The sequence below is a fragment of the Odocoileus virginianus genome, chromosome 11 (genome assembly GCF_023699985.2).
Source record: "Odocoileus virginianus isolate 20LAN1187 ecotype Illinois chromosome 11, Ovbor_1.2, whole genome shotgun sequence".
Classification (NCBI taxonomy): Eukaryota; Metazoa; Chordata; class Mammalia; order Artiodactyla; family Cervidae; genus Odocoileus; species Odocoileus virginianus.
This window is the reverse complement of record NC_069684.1, coordinates 66,590,000-66,604,426: the sequence shown is the minus strand read 5'-3', so window position 1 is coordinate 66,604,426 and position 14,427 is coordinate 66,590,000.

Below are 14,427 nucleotides of genomic sequence, written 5' to 3'. Positions count from 1 at the left end.
TGAGCTCCATTTTAGATTATTAACTCCTTGAAAGGGATAGCAAATTCTTACATAAGTTTTTAACACTCAATCTCTAGACATCTCCAGCGATTGTTTTTTAATCTAGAAGCAATAACGTTTCCACCCTTTCCATTTGGCTTTTAAATGTCTAAAATGCTCAGAAATTCACCCAGACCTTATCAGTATTTACTCTCTTTCATGATGATCTCATTGTATCTTGTGGACTTTTAAGCTCAAGAGTTTAAGTGCAACAGAATACAAAAGACATCGATATTATTACATGGAAATCAAATATTCAACACATAACTGAGAGTTGATGTTGCCAAAATGGAATAGTATTTTTCCTCATCCCTCAGACCTCCTAGCCCCAAGATTTCCCATTTTTGATATAAAGTATCACCCTCCAAACACCAGGGAGAAGACACTGTGTCACCTTTGATATTTCTCTCTCACACATCATATTCTGTTTCTTAGCATGTCAGTCATATCAGCTCTACCTTCAAAAACAGTATATTAAACTCAGATTCTCACTCTCTCTTCCTAGTACAACACTTCTTGTAGGATGCTATGGATCACTGACTTTCAAATGGAAACAATACATTTACCACAAGGAAAGTCAAAGTTTCTGCCTAAAGACCTAAAAACTTAGTTCAATTTATTTTAAATGTGTTTATTCAGCAGCTACATTCCAGGGATTGTGGAAATAAAATGAATATGACAATTTAATTTTGTATATACTCAAACTTATATAAATTTACATCATGAAAGCCCTGTTGAAACCATTTTGCGTGTATTAACTCTTTTCATCTTCACAGTGAACTTTAAGGAATGTGCTGTTACTGTCAAATTAAATTTCACAGATGGGAAAACTGAGCTCAAAGGGATGCTGGGAATTTCCCAAAGGCACATAGCTGATACACAGCAGAACCAAGACTTGAACATGAGCATCCTGGCTTCAGCTCTCCAGCAATTCACCATCACACTGTGTTCTCATTGTCCCCAAACACACAGCCAGTGAGGTGACTACAAGAAAAATTTTAGTGTATAAAACAATGCATTGAGGTTCAAGAGGGAGCAGACATATGCATAGGTATAGCTGATTCACTTTGTTGCATGGCAGAAACACTACATTGTAACATTATTATACTCCAATAAAAATAAATTTAAAAAAATGAAAAAGATAATGCATTGAAATAAAGTCATGGCCACCATGCTACAGAAACACTCAAGTTGTGTGTGTTTTTTTTTTCAAGTGGGTAATATTTCTAAGGCTTCTCTGGTAGCTCAGATGTTAAAGAATTTGCCTGTACTGCAGGAGACACAGGTTCAATCCCTGGGTCAGGAAGATCCCCTGGAGAAAGAAATGGCTATCCACTCCAGTATTCTTACCTGAAGAATTCCATGTACAGAGGAGCCTGGCAGGCTACAGTCCTTGGGGTTGCAAAGAGTTGAACATGACTGAGTGACTAACATACACACACATATTTTGCAATTCAAGATACACTGAAAGACATTCAGTGAAAAGGAAATACTATGAGAAAAGCTGAAACAGCAATTTTCTTAGCACCAAATTTCACTTGACAATGGGAATTAGGTTCATTTTCCCATTCAGTTTGTTTGTTGAGTACCTCCTGCAGGGCAAGTCTCATCTGGGCAGAAAGGATACAGGATGCATTAAGCCCCTGCCTCTAGATTCAAGAAGGAGGAGAAAGAAAATAATCACTTGGACAAAGATATTCTGAGAGTAAAGAATGATGTGAACGAAACAAAATGGGATGAAGTAACAGAGCGGGACCCACATGAGAGAAGAGCATTAATCAGAAGAGAACACCTATCCCAGAGGCCACGAGGCAGGAGTGAGATTGTTGGTTCTGGGATTGTGATGAGTATCATTGTACTTGAACATAGAACTCTGAGAATCATGCAAGATGAAATCTGGGTATAGTCAGCTCCTTATAACAGACAGCCTTCAAGGTCGTGGTGAGCAGTTTTCAGGTGACCCTGAATGTCATAAGAAACCTTTGCAGAGTTGAAACAGGAAAGCAACATGATTTGTTTTGTATTTTGAAATGTGAGGTTGCCCCATACAAGCACAGAATCTATGTTACAATATGCCACGGGTCCACACCACTTACCGTCTTTGTGCTGAGATCCAAACTAAAGCTTCCCAGGCAGTACTAGTCGTAAAGAACCACCCTGCAATGCAGGAGGCTTAAGAGAGGCAGCTTCAGTCCCTAGGTTTGGGAAGATCCCCTGGTGAAGGGCATGGAAACCAACTCCAGTATTCTTACCTGGAAAATCCCAAGGAGAGAGGACTTAACTGAAGCGACTCAGCACACACCCACCCCAGACTGAAGGAACAAGGCCTGTCAAGGGTGTCACTGCTCTAGCAGTAAAAGAAAAACAGTGATGTCCTTAAAAGATCCCTGTCAGACACGACACACATCACTTTTATTCGCATTCTAATAGGCAAAGTGACTCATTTGGCAAAGTCTAAAGAGTGGGGCAAGGAAGCATACATAATCCTTTACAGGGAGGGGCAGTGAATAACTGGGGAAGTTAAAACAACCTACTATAATCATAGTTGTTGTAAAAAATTTTAGGGCCTAAAAATGGAAAATTAGACTTTGGGTGGAAGTAGTGAGCCAGGTTACAAGAAATCTAGGCAAAAGCTGACTCTGACCTGACTGACAGTGGAGGAAATAGAAGTAGACAGATTTGGGATACATTGTGATGGCCAGGTTCATAGGAGTTAATGATGGAGTGAATAAGGATAGGGTGGTGAGGGGAAAGGAAGAATGAAGGATGACTCGTATTTATAACAGAGGCTGAAGACTTGCGGCAGTTGGCACCATCTAAGTAGTATCGAAAACTTTTCATCTAAATATGCGGACTCCTGATATTGTGTCACCAGTGTCATAACTTGACTCCTTCCTCTGTTTCCAGTAATAACATATTACACAAATATCAAAATTATACGGACCTTTCATAATAACTAGAAAAGATAAATGTTTTAAGAGAAAAGAACAGAGATTACCATGATTTATTTCTGTTCAATTAATAAATAAGGAAATAAGGAACTGTAACAATGCCTGCATAAAAGAATAATAATGTCTGCCTAAAAGAATCATAAACAAAGCTTTTTTTTTTTTTTTTAGATACGCCTCTTGTGATATACATGTGCTGAACCATCCACCCCAAAATGAGATGGAACTTCTAACCTATGAGACATACATATATATTTTAAAAGATTAAAAAATAAGAGAAAAAAGGAAAAAAGGAAGAGGCTTAATTTAGAGAAGAAGGAAAGAACCTGAAACGTACCCACCTTTCTTACCCTACCTTTCTTATGTAGGGGCGCCTGTAGCACCCTAGTGGGGTTCTCAAACCTAAAGCCTACCCACTTTCCTTACCCTACCTATCTTATGCAGGGGGGCCCACGGTGCCCTAGTGGGGTCCTAGCCATCTCGAAGACTGAACGGTGGGGGGTAATTACCTTTGGGTCCCTGTTTGGGTGCCACTTGCTGGGGTCCAGCCTCAGCAGGATCCAGGGGTACCCTCAGGATGAACAGCGTTGGGCGAGAAAGGAGAGAGAGAGAGAGAGACCAGACTGGGGGGGTGTGGTAGAGTCTGGCAGAGTCTGGCAATGTTTTATTTTTTACCGTGGCTTTTATACCCTAAATTAGTACATTTCTAAGGGGAAGATAGTATAACATTACATTAGCTTGTTCTTCATGAAACCAAGGTGTTTTCTGCATACTTCTTTGTTTATGAGGGTCTTGTACATTATCTTCTGGCCTTGGGGCCTATTGACATTTTATGACCTAGGAGAATGCAAAGCTGTTTTCCGTAATCTATTCTTTAATGAACACAAGGGTTAGTCCTTTTGCAGAAATTATCAGCTGAATTTATCTAAAAGGTTTACAACACAAAGACTCTGCAGCTCCAGTGAGGCAGCCCCTGTTTAGCATTCCTGGTTAAAATTAACAATTTTAAACTCTTATTTTTCTAAATCTTTAACTATAACCACTTTTAGAATAATATTTTTATGTTCTCTAATAGGGCTTCCTCACCCCCGAAGGGCTCTGTGCCTATTAGGGCCTTTATGTGATCAGGTTCTTTATGCTGTTTTATCATTAGGGCATTATAAGCAATCATGCATATAGTACCAAGGGCATAAACTCATTTGCCAAACAAAATAAATACCAGCAAAGGAGTTTAAATTAAAACACTCCTTTCACCATGGATAATATCATAAAATACCACCACCTAGGAAACTTATTGATTAAAGTTCTAAACTGATTCTTATTTGGAAAGAGATCGGGGAAGGCCTTCTGCCTGTGTCACAGAAATTAGGGAGTAGTCTATTGAAGCAAGCATCAGAAAGACAGATATCATCTTTAAGGTGAGTGCTGGGGGCAACTTTTCAGAATCCCTGAAAACCTGATCCGCCTTACCCGTCAGGTCTTCTCCTCATGACCTTGTCATGGGTGGGGTCTCGTGTGCTGGCTCCCGGCAAATAAAAACCATGTTGTCCAGAGTAAAAAGACACTTTCACATGAGCCTGAAGGAAGCATAAATTAATCTAATATTCTAGAATACCATCTGACAGTACAAATTAAGAGTTACAAAATCTATCAATTTTTGCTCCAAAGATTTATAATACTAGTAATCTATCCTGGACAAATGTGAATATCTTTCCTTTTCTCCTTTGCTTTTCACTTCTCTTTTTTTCACAGCTATTTGTAAGGCCTCCTTAGACAACCATTTTACCTTTTTGCATTTCTTTTCCATGGGGATGGTCTCGATCCCTGTCTCCTGTACAATGTCATGAACCTCTGACAGAGTTCATCAGGCACTCTATCAGATCTAGTCCCTTAAATCTATTTCTCATTTCCACTGTATAGTCACAGGTCATTGATTTTAGCTCATACCTGAATGGTTTAGTGGTTTTCCCTACTTGCTTCAGTTTAAGTCTGAATGTGGCAATAAGGAGTTCATGATCTGAGCCACAGTCAGCTCCCGGTCTTGTTTTTGCTGACTGTATAGAGCTTCTCCATCTTTGGCTGCAAAGAATATAATCAATCTGATTTCGGTGTTGGCCATCTGGTGATGTCCATGTGTAGAGTCTTCTCTTGTGTTGTTGGAAGAGGGTGTTTGCTATGACCAGTGAGTTGTTTTGGCAAAATTTAATTAGTCTTTGCCCTGCTTCATTCCATACTCCAAGGCCAAATTTGCCTGTTACTCCAGGTGTTTCTTGACTTCCTACTTTTGCATTCCAGTCCCCTATAATGAAAAGGACATCTTTTGGGGATATTAATTCTAGAAGGTCTTATAGGTCTTCATAGAACTGTTCAACTCCAGCTTCTTCAGCATTACTGGTTTGGGCATAGGCTTAGATTATCATGATATTGAATGGTTTGCCTTGGAAATGAACAGAGATCATTCTGTCATTTTTGAGATTGCATCCAAGTAGTGCATTTTGGACTCTTTTGTTGACCATGATGGCTACTCCATTTCTTCTAAGGGATTCCTGCCCACAGTAGTAGATATAGTGGTCATCTGAGTTAAATTCACCCATTTCAGTCCATTTTAGTTCACTGATTCCTAGAATGTTGACATTCACTCTTTCTGTCTCCTGTTTGATCACTTCCAATTTGCCTTGACTCATGGACCTAACATTCCAGGTTCCTATGCCATATTGCTCTTTACAGCATCGGACCGTGCTTCTAGCACCAGTCATATCCACAACTGGATATTGTTCCAAAGAATAGCAAGGAGAGATAAGAAAGCCTTCTCAGCAATCAATGCAAAGAAATAGAGGAAAACAACAGAATGGGAAAGACTAGAGATCTCTTCAAGAAAATTAGAGATACCAAGGGAACATTTCATGCAAAGATGGGCTCGATAAAGGACAGAAATGGCATGGACCTAACAGAAGCAGAAGATATTAAGAAGAGGTGGCAAGAATACACAAAAGAACTGTACAAAAAAGATCTTCATGACCCAGATAATCACGATGGTGTGATCACTCACCTAGAGCCAGACATCCTGGAATGTGAAGTCAAGTGACCTTAGAAAGCATCACTACGAACAAAGCTAGTGGAGGTGAAGGAATTCCAGTTGAGCTATTTCAAATCCTGAAAGATGATGCTGTGAAAGTGCTGCACTCAATATGCCAGCAAATTTGGAAAACTCAGCAGTGGCTACAGGACTGGAAAAGGTCAGTTTTCATTCCAATCCCAAAGAAAGGCAATCCCAAAGAATTCTCAAACTACCATACAATTGCACTCATCTCACATGCTAGTAAAGTAATGCTCAAAATTCTCCAAGCCATGCTTCAGCAATCCATGAACTGTGAACTTCCAGATGTTCAAGCTGGTTTTAGAAAAGGCAGAGGAACCAGAGATCAAATTGCCAACATCTGCTGGATCATCAAAAAGGCAAGAGAGTTCCAGAAAAACATCTATTTTTGCTTTATTGACTATGCCAAAGCCTTTGACTGTATGGATCACAATCAACTGTGGAAAACTCTGAAAGAGATGGTAATACCAGACCATCTGACCTGCCTCTTGAGAAACCTGTATGCAGATCAGGAAGCAACAGTTAGAACTGGACATGGAACAACAGACTGGTTCCAAATAGGAAAAGGAGTACATCAAGGCTGTATATTGTCACCCTGCTTATTTAACTTATATGCAGAGTACATCATGAGAAACACTGGGCTGGAAAAAGCACAAGCTGGAATCAAGATTGCCGGGAGAAATATCAATAATCTCAGATACACAGATGACACCACCTTATGGCAGAAAGTGAAGAGGAACTAATGAGCCTCTTGATGAAAGTAAAAGAGGAGAGTGAAAATGTTGGCTTAAAGCTCAACATTCAGAAAGCTAAGATCATGGCATCTGGTCCCATCACTTCATGGGAAATAGACGGAGAAACAGTGGAAACAGTGTCAGACTTTATTTTGGGGGGCTCCAGAATCACTGCAGATGGTGACTGCAGCCATGAAATTAAAAGACACTTACTCTTTGGAAGGAAAGTTATGACCAACCTAGATAGCATATTAAAAAGCAGAGACATTACTTTGCCAACAAAGGTCCATCTGGTCAAGGCTATGGTTTTTCCAGTGGTCATGTATGTATGGATGTGAGATTTGGACTGTGAAGAAAGCTGAGTGCCTAAAAATTGATGCTTTTGAACTGTGGTTTAGAGAAGACTCTTGAGAGTCCCTTGGATAAAAGGAGATCCAACCACTCCATCCTAAAGGTCAGTCCTGGGTGTTCATCGGAAGGACTGATGCTGAAGCTGAAACTCCAGTACTTTGGCCACCTGATGCAAAGGGTTGACTCATTGGAATCCCTGATGCTGGGAGGGATTGGGGGCAGGAGAAGAAGGGGATGACAGAGGATGAGATGTTTGGATGGCATCATCAACTCGATGGACATGAGTCTGAGTAAACTCTGGGCATTTGTGATAGACAGGGAGGCCTGACATGCTGCTATTCATAAGGTCACAAAGAGTCAGACAGGAGTGAGTGACTGAATTGAACTGAACTGATCCTAGACAAATAGATACTAATAGAATCTCCCTCATAGCATTGTGAGTATTCATTGAATTCTCACAAGTAGAACTCTTAAAAGAGTGTGCTACTTAGTAAATGTTTATCAAATGTTAGCTATTATCTCTTTTGCATTTATATAAATAATAGTGGGTATAGTTTTTAAAAACCAGGAATTAAATATTTAAACTTTTAGTTAAAAACTCATGAAAATCTTTATTTATTTTCCACATTTTCTGAAATAAGCATATATTATTTTCTTAAGTCTAGGTACAAGTTAAAGCTAAGACCACATGACAGAATAGGGTCATTTTTTAACTTGAATACGTGAGTCTATTGCAAGGATTTGGTTGAACATGCAAATATAAGAAAATGTCTAAGTATATCATCTGGGGGGTTAGGGCTTTAATATATAAATTTGCAGGGGACTAGGGGTAGGCACAAATATTCAGTTCATGACAAATAAGAAATGCAACATTTTCTACAAGCTTTACTTTCAATGTCGAACTCATAATTTAATGAGACTGGCGGAACTCTCCAATCTCACTTTCTTCAGTTCTGAAAACTATGTCTTAGTTTCCAAGATTTAGTGTTACAGCACTAAGGTTGATGCCACCTGTGATGGATCTTCTGTTTATACGTTGTATTTCTGAGACACTTGCCTACCTTTTCACATGACCTATAGTAAGTTCTCTGTTATAGTTGGGTCACGTTCAGAATATGCAAATATTGTGTAAGGCTACTGATGGATAAATAATCCAGACAGTACAAATAATTATGTCTGTTCAAGGTGATCCCAATTGTCCCAAAGTATTGCTGAAAATAGTGGCATATATTCCCTCCTTTTTAGGGGCTCTTGGGATCCACAGATCTTTCTTTTCCCTTGTGCAAAACTGAGGCAAAATCTTTTGCAAGAACCTCTTCAAAGCTTGGCATTTACCCATCCCATGAAACCATTTTATTATGTCATTCACATATCTAAGACAAGATTTTGGAGGCAAAGTCTGCATCTTTCTTTTCTGCTATGTTACAGACTCTTCCCTAAGGGTATTAGCTCAGGATACACTGCCAGCTTAAAGATATGGAATGAAAAATTTTAAACATAGTGAGAAAAGTTCTCAATGTAAATGAACACCTCAAAATTGGAGAAGGAAATGTTTTCCACTGGATTTGGCAATAAGGAAACTGTTGGTACTTCAGAGAGAAGTGTTTTAGTGGAATGATTATGCTGGAAGGCAGAGTTCAATCGGTAGAAATTTGGATGAGACATAAGAAAATGGAAATAGCAAAGAAACTGAAGAAATATGGCTGTGAAGAGAAATAGAAATACAGTGTTAAATAGAGGAAAATAAGGGGCTCATAGAAAAAATTACTTGTAATGTGCAATAAAACTTTTTTATTAACATTGGATATAGACAATGTATTTTCTATATAAAAAAATCACACCATCTCATGAGCATTGTATAACTACTTAAACAATTGTCTCTTTTATCACAAAGGGAAAATAGTCTGAAATCAGCGCCATCCAGAATAAACATCTTGGATAACCTCACTCTGTACAGCAACATGAAATTGATTTTTTTTTCATGCATGAAAGCCTGTCTTTCAAGTAAAAACTTAATGGACAAAAGATGAATCAACTACCTACCTGTCTCATCTAAGAAGTTGTTTAAGAAGGAAGCAATGACCCCGAGTGGTAATTCACAAAGATTTATATACTAAAATACACTGAGGCCCTACTCCTATGTCCTTCCCATGCCCAGCTTACATGAATCAGTTAAGAATATGTCACAGTTACTTCCCTCACCTTCTTTAAATTTATTCCTGTCTTGCAGAACCTCAGACAACTGTAAAAATATATATATTATTTTGTCTGTGGAGCACATAATGTTTATTAACTGTATCACAAATTGGAGTGAATTCCACCAATCTGGCAATTTTGTAACTGTAAGAAATTTTAAGAGTTGTGCTGCATTCCATGATATAACATTTTCACCTTAAGGAACTCAACAATTCTTTCATGAATTAATTTTGTGTAATAAATGGAGATAAAGAACATATAGTTTAAAACAGAGTTCTTCTTAATTTGTCATAAAAGCTATTCTTAAAACGGACACATTGTAATAAAAACATTAAGACTAGTAGGACTTTATTTGATATATTCAGTTTCAATATGTACCAATAACAGAGTACAAAACTTACAGCCAGTAATGCTGAGTGATACACTAATACAATTGCTTCAATAATAAATACATCTGATTTTTTGTGACTAGTTGAAAATATGATAAATAAGATAAAAAGAATATTATCCTTCTGGGTTCGAGTGAGACTTCTAATTTTAGGATGAGAGCAAAGAGGTTTTATAATAAAAAGAAATTATGTCACAAGCACAATAAAAAGCAACAAGATAAAGTTATTAATATGTACCTCTATTAAATGAAAAATAGTAAGTTAACAAAATTAATGCAAATCCAAATGTGGATCACAACAAACTGTGGAGAATTCTTCAAAAGGTGGGAATATCAGACCACCTTACCTGCCTCTTGAGAAATCTGCATGTAGATGAAGAAGCAACAGTTAAAACCAGACATGGAACATCAGACTGGTTCCAAGTTGGGAAAGAAATATGTCAAGGCTGTATATTGTCACCCTGCTTATTTAAGTTACATGCAGAGAACATCATGTGAAATGCCGGGCTGGATGAAGCACAAGTTGGAATTAAGACTGCAGGGAGAAATATCAATAACCCCAGATATGCAGATGATACCACCTAATGGCAAAAAGCAAAGAAGAACTAGAAAGAGGACAATGAAAAGGTTGGCTTAGAATACAATGTTCAAAAAACTAAGATCATGGCATGCAGTCCCATCACTTCATGGCAAATAGATGGGGAAACAATGGAAACAGTGAGAAACTTTACTTTTGGGGGCTCCAAAATCACTGCAGATTGTGACTGTAGCCATGAAATTAAAAGACGTTTGCTCCTTGGAAGAAAAGATATGACCAATCTAGGCAGCATATTAAAAAGCAGAGACACTACTTTGCTGACAAATGTCCATCTAATCAAAGCTATTATTTTTCCAGTAGTCGTGTATGCATGTGAGAGTTGGACTCTTAAAGAAAGCTAAGCACCAAAGAATTGATGTTTTTGAACTGTGGTGCTGGAGAAGACTCTTGAGAGTCCCTTGGACTGCAAAGAGATCAAACCAGTCAAACGTAAAGGAAATCAGTGCTGAATATGCACTGGAAGAACTGATGCTGAAGCTAAAACTCCAATACTTTGACCACATGATGCGAAGAACCGACTCATTAGAAAAGACCCTGATGCTGGGAAAGATTGAAGGCAGGAGGAGAATGAGATGACAGAGGATAAGATGGTTGGATGGCATCACCAACTCAATGGACATGAGTTTGAGCAAGCTCCAAGAGTTGGTGACAGACAGGGAAGCCTGTCATGCTGCAGACCGTGGGGTTGCATAGTCAGACATGATTGAGCGACTGACCTGACTGGTTGTTGGAGAAGATTCTTGAGAATCTCTTGACAGCAAGGAAATCAAACCAGTCAATCCTAAAGGAAATCAACCCTGAACATTCATTGGAAGAACTGATGCTGGAGTTACAATACTTTGGTCACCTGATGAGAAAAGCTGACTCATTGGAAGAGACCCTGATGCTGAGAAAGATTGAAGGCAGGAGGAGAAGAGGACAACTGAGGATGAGATGGTTGGATGGCATCACTGACTCAATGTACATGAGTTTGAGCAAACTCAGAAAGATAGTGAAGGACACAGAAGCCTGTAATGCAGTCCATGGGGTTGCAAAGATTTGGACACGACTAAGTGACTGAACAACAACAATTTTCTCTTTGGAGAAAAATCTCTTCAGTTCTTCTATCCAGTTATTAATCAAGTTGTTTTCTTCATGTCAAGGTGTATGAACTATTTATATATGTTGGATATTACTCCCTTGATGGTCATAGTATTTGCAAATATCTCTTCCCATACAGTGGCTTGTTTTTTTGCTTTATTCAATAATTCCCTTTGCTGTGCAAAAGCTTTTAAAATAATTGGGTCCCACTTACTTATTTTTGCTTTTTTTCCCTTGACTTTAAGAAAAAGACCCCCCAAAATATTGTTGTGCTTTATGTCAAAGAATGTTCTGCCTATGTATTCCTTTATGAGTTTTATGGTTTCTGGTCTTACATTTGGGTCTTTAATCCATTTTCAGATTATTTTTGTATATGGTGTTAGAAAACATTCTAATTTCAATGTTGTACATGTAGCTGTTCTGTTTTCCCAATATCATTTATTGAAGAGACTATACTCTTGCCTCCTTTGCTGGGGATTAATAGACCATAGGTGTCTAGGTTTATTTCTCGTCTCCTTATCCTCTTCCATTGATCTATTTAGCCATTTCTGTGCCAGTACCATACTCTTTTGAATACTATAGCTTTGCAGTATAGTCTGGAGTCAGGAAGTATGATTACTCCAGCTCTGGTCTTCTTTCTCAAGATTGTTTTGGCTATTTGTGATCTTTTACCTTTCCATATAAATTTTAAAATCATTTGTTCTAGTTCTGTGAAAAAAAGGGATGTTTTAAAATTAAGTAAAGCAAACACTAAATGCTGGTTGATATAGATTAAGATATGTAGGTAGACCCGGTGTCCCACATTGCAGGTAGATTATCTACCCCATTGCAGAGTCATCAGGGAAGCCCAGATAGAGACACAGAGAGGAATATAATTAGCTAACAGATACTAAATCAGTTTAAATAAAAAGTTAATAGTTTCTTTTTAACAAAGGGCAATGTGGTCATGACCGCAAGGTATATATTCAGCTCACTGGTTAACAAGTCACTTTTTAAATATTTCTTCCTTGATTTCTATCTTTAATTCCTAATGATTAATATCTCTAAAATGCAGACAAAACTTAAACCTGATCATTTTAATGCTGATAAGTACTTCTCACTCCCGATGAGCAGGAAGAGCTATATAAACTCATGATTAAAGGGTGTTTCCCCATTATTTTACTCTGAATCATTATCAGTATGCCATATGCCTCCCTTTCCCTAATATGAAAATGAACAATTATTAGAAATGTATGTATTCTAAAGAATGTATCTCTACAAATGCACACATTAAATACATAGATATTCATTAACAAATAGGTGTTCATGTTTATTCCTGTTTCTAAGGAAGCATCATTTTCTCTGATTTCATTGTTCTCTTCCTTTTTAAAAAAATTTTTAATATATATATTTTATGAAAGTATAGTTGGCCTACAATATTTCAGGTGCATAGCAAGGTGATTCGGTTATACATACACACATATATTCTTTCTGAAGTTATTTTCTATCATAGGTTATTATAAGATATTGACTACAGTTTCCTATGCTATACAGTAAACTTCGTTGCTTTGTGAATATCCATTTTTAAATTAGAAATCTAGCATTCTATTCATACTAAGTCAAACAAGTCTATTAAAAAATGTCATAATTTTTTTTAGTTAGGTAAATAATCATAAGTTTTAAAAACTATTTATTATATATATTTATATATATGTACACAAAAGCTTTCCTACTACACTTCAGAAAGGCTTGAGGAAAAAAGAGAGAGAGAGAGAAGGATAAATTGGAGAACATGAACTAAATGAAATGGGATCACTGAATATGAAATAGAAATGGTGAAACAAACTAGATAAAAGTAAAAGATCATCATATAGTCCAATTGTTTTTAAACATGATTGCTCATTACAAACATATCTGAAGCTCTAGAGGAAAAAAAACAATACCTGAACATTTATATTTTTCAAAAAATTTCAAGGTAATTCTGATATGAATATGGATTTTAAAAAGTGATTACAGGTTTTTCTATTAGATCCTAGTTTTGGTGATATAGAGTTCTGTTATTTTTTGGTTGAACAACATGATTCAGTGGTGTTAAATGAGTAACAGCTAGATAATCACAACAGTAAAATATGTTTATCAGTTTTCACAATCAATAGCCAGACAAAAGAAGAGATAATTACAATTGCAAGCCACAATGGGGCAATGATCAACTTAATATAAAATAATTACATACAATCTGGGGGAGTCAAGCAGAATGATGTGGTAAGTGGAAGTGCATACATGCACGTGTTTTTATCCACCCAGCCAGCCTATGTCTTTTGGTTGATGTATTTAATCCATTTACATTTAAGGTAATGATTGATGTGTATGATCCTATTACAGTTTTCTTAATTGCTTTGGGTTTATTTTCTGTAGGTCTTTTCCTTCTCTTGTGTTTCCTGCCTAGAGAAGTTCCTTTAACATTTGTTGTAAAGCTGGTTTGGTGGTGCTGAATTCTCTTAACTTTTGCTTGTCTGGAAAACTTTTGATTTCTTCATCAAGTCTGAAGGAGATAATGTATGGTGAAAGCCACTACAATACTGTAAAGTAATTAGCCTCCAATTAAAATAAATAAAATATATATATTTTTTTAATTTGCAGAAGAGCCTTGCTGAATAGAGTGTTACTGGTTGTAAGTTCTTCCCTTTCATTACTTTAAATATATTATGCCATTCCCTTCTGTCTTACAGAGTTTCTGTTGAGAAATCAGCTGGCAGCCTGATGGGAGTTCTACTGCATGTTGTCATTTTTCCTTCGTTGCTTTTAAGGTTTTATATCTGTCTTTTTGTCAGCTTGGTTACTATGTTTTGTCAGTTTGATTCCTGCTTGGGTTTATCCTGCTTGGGACTCTGTGCTTCCTAGACTTGGCTGACTATTTCCTTTCCCAAGTTTTGGAAGCTTTCAGCTCCCAAATATTTTTCAAATATTACTCTTCAAATATTTTCTCAGGTCCTTTCTCTCTCTTCTCCTTCTGGGAC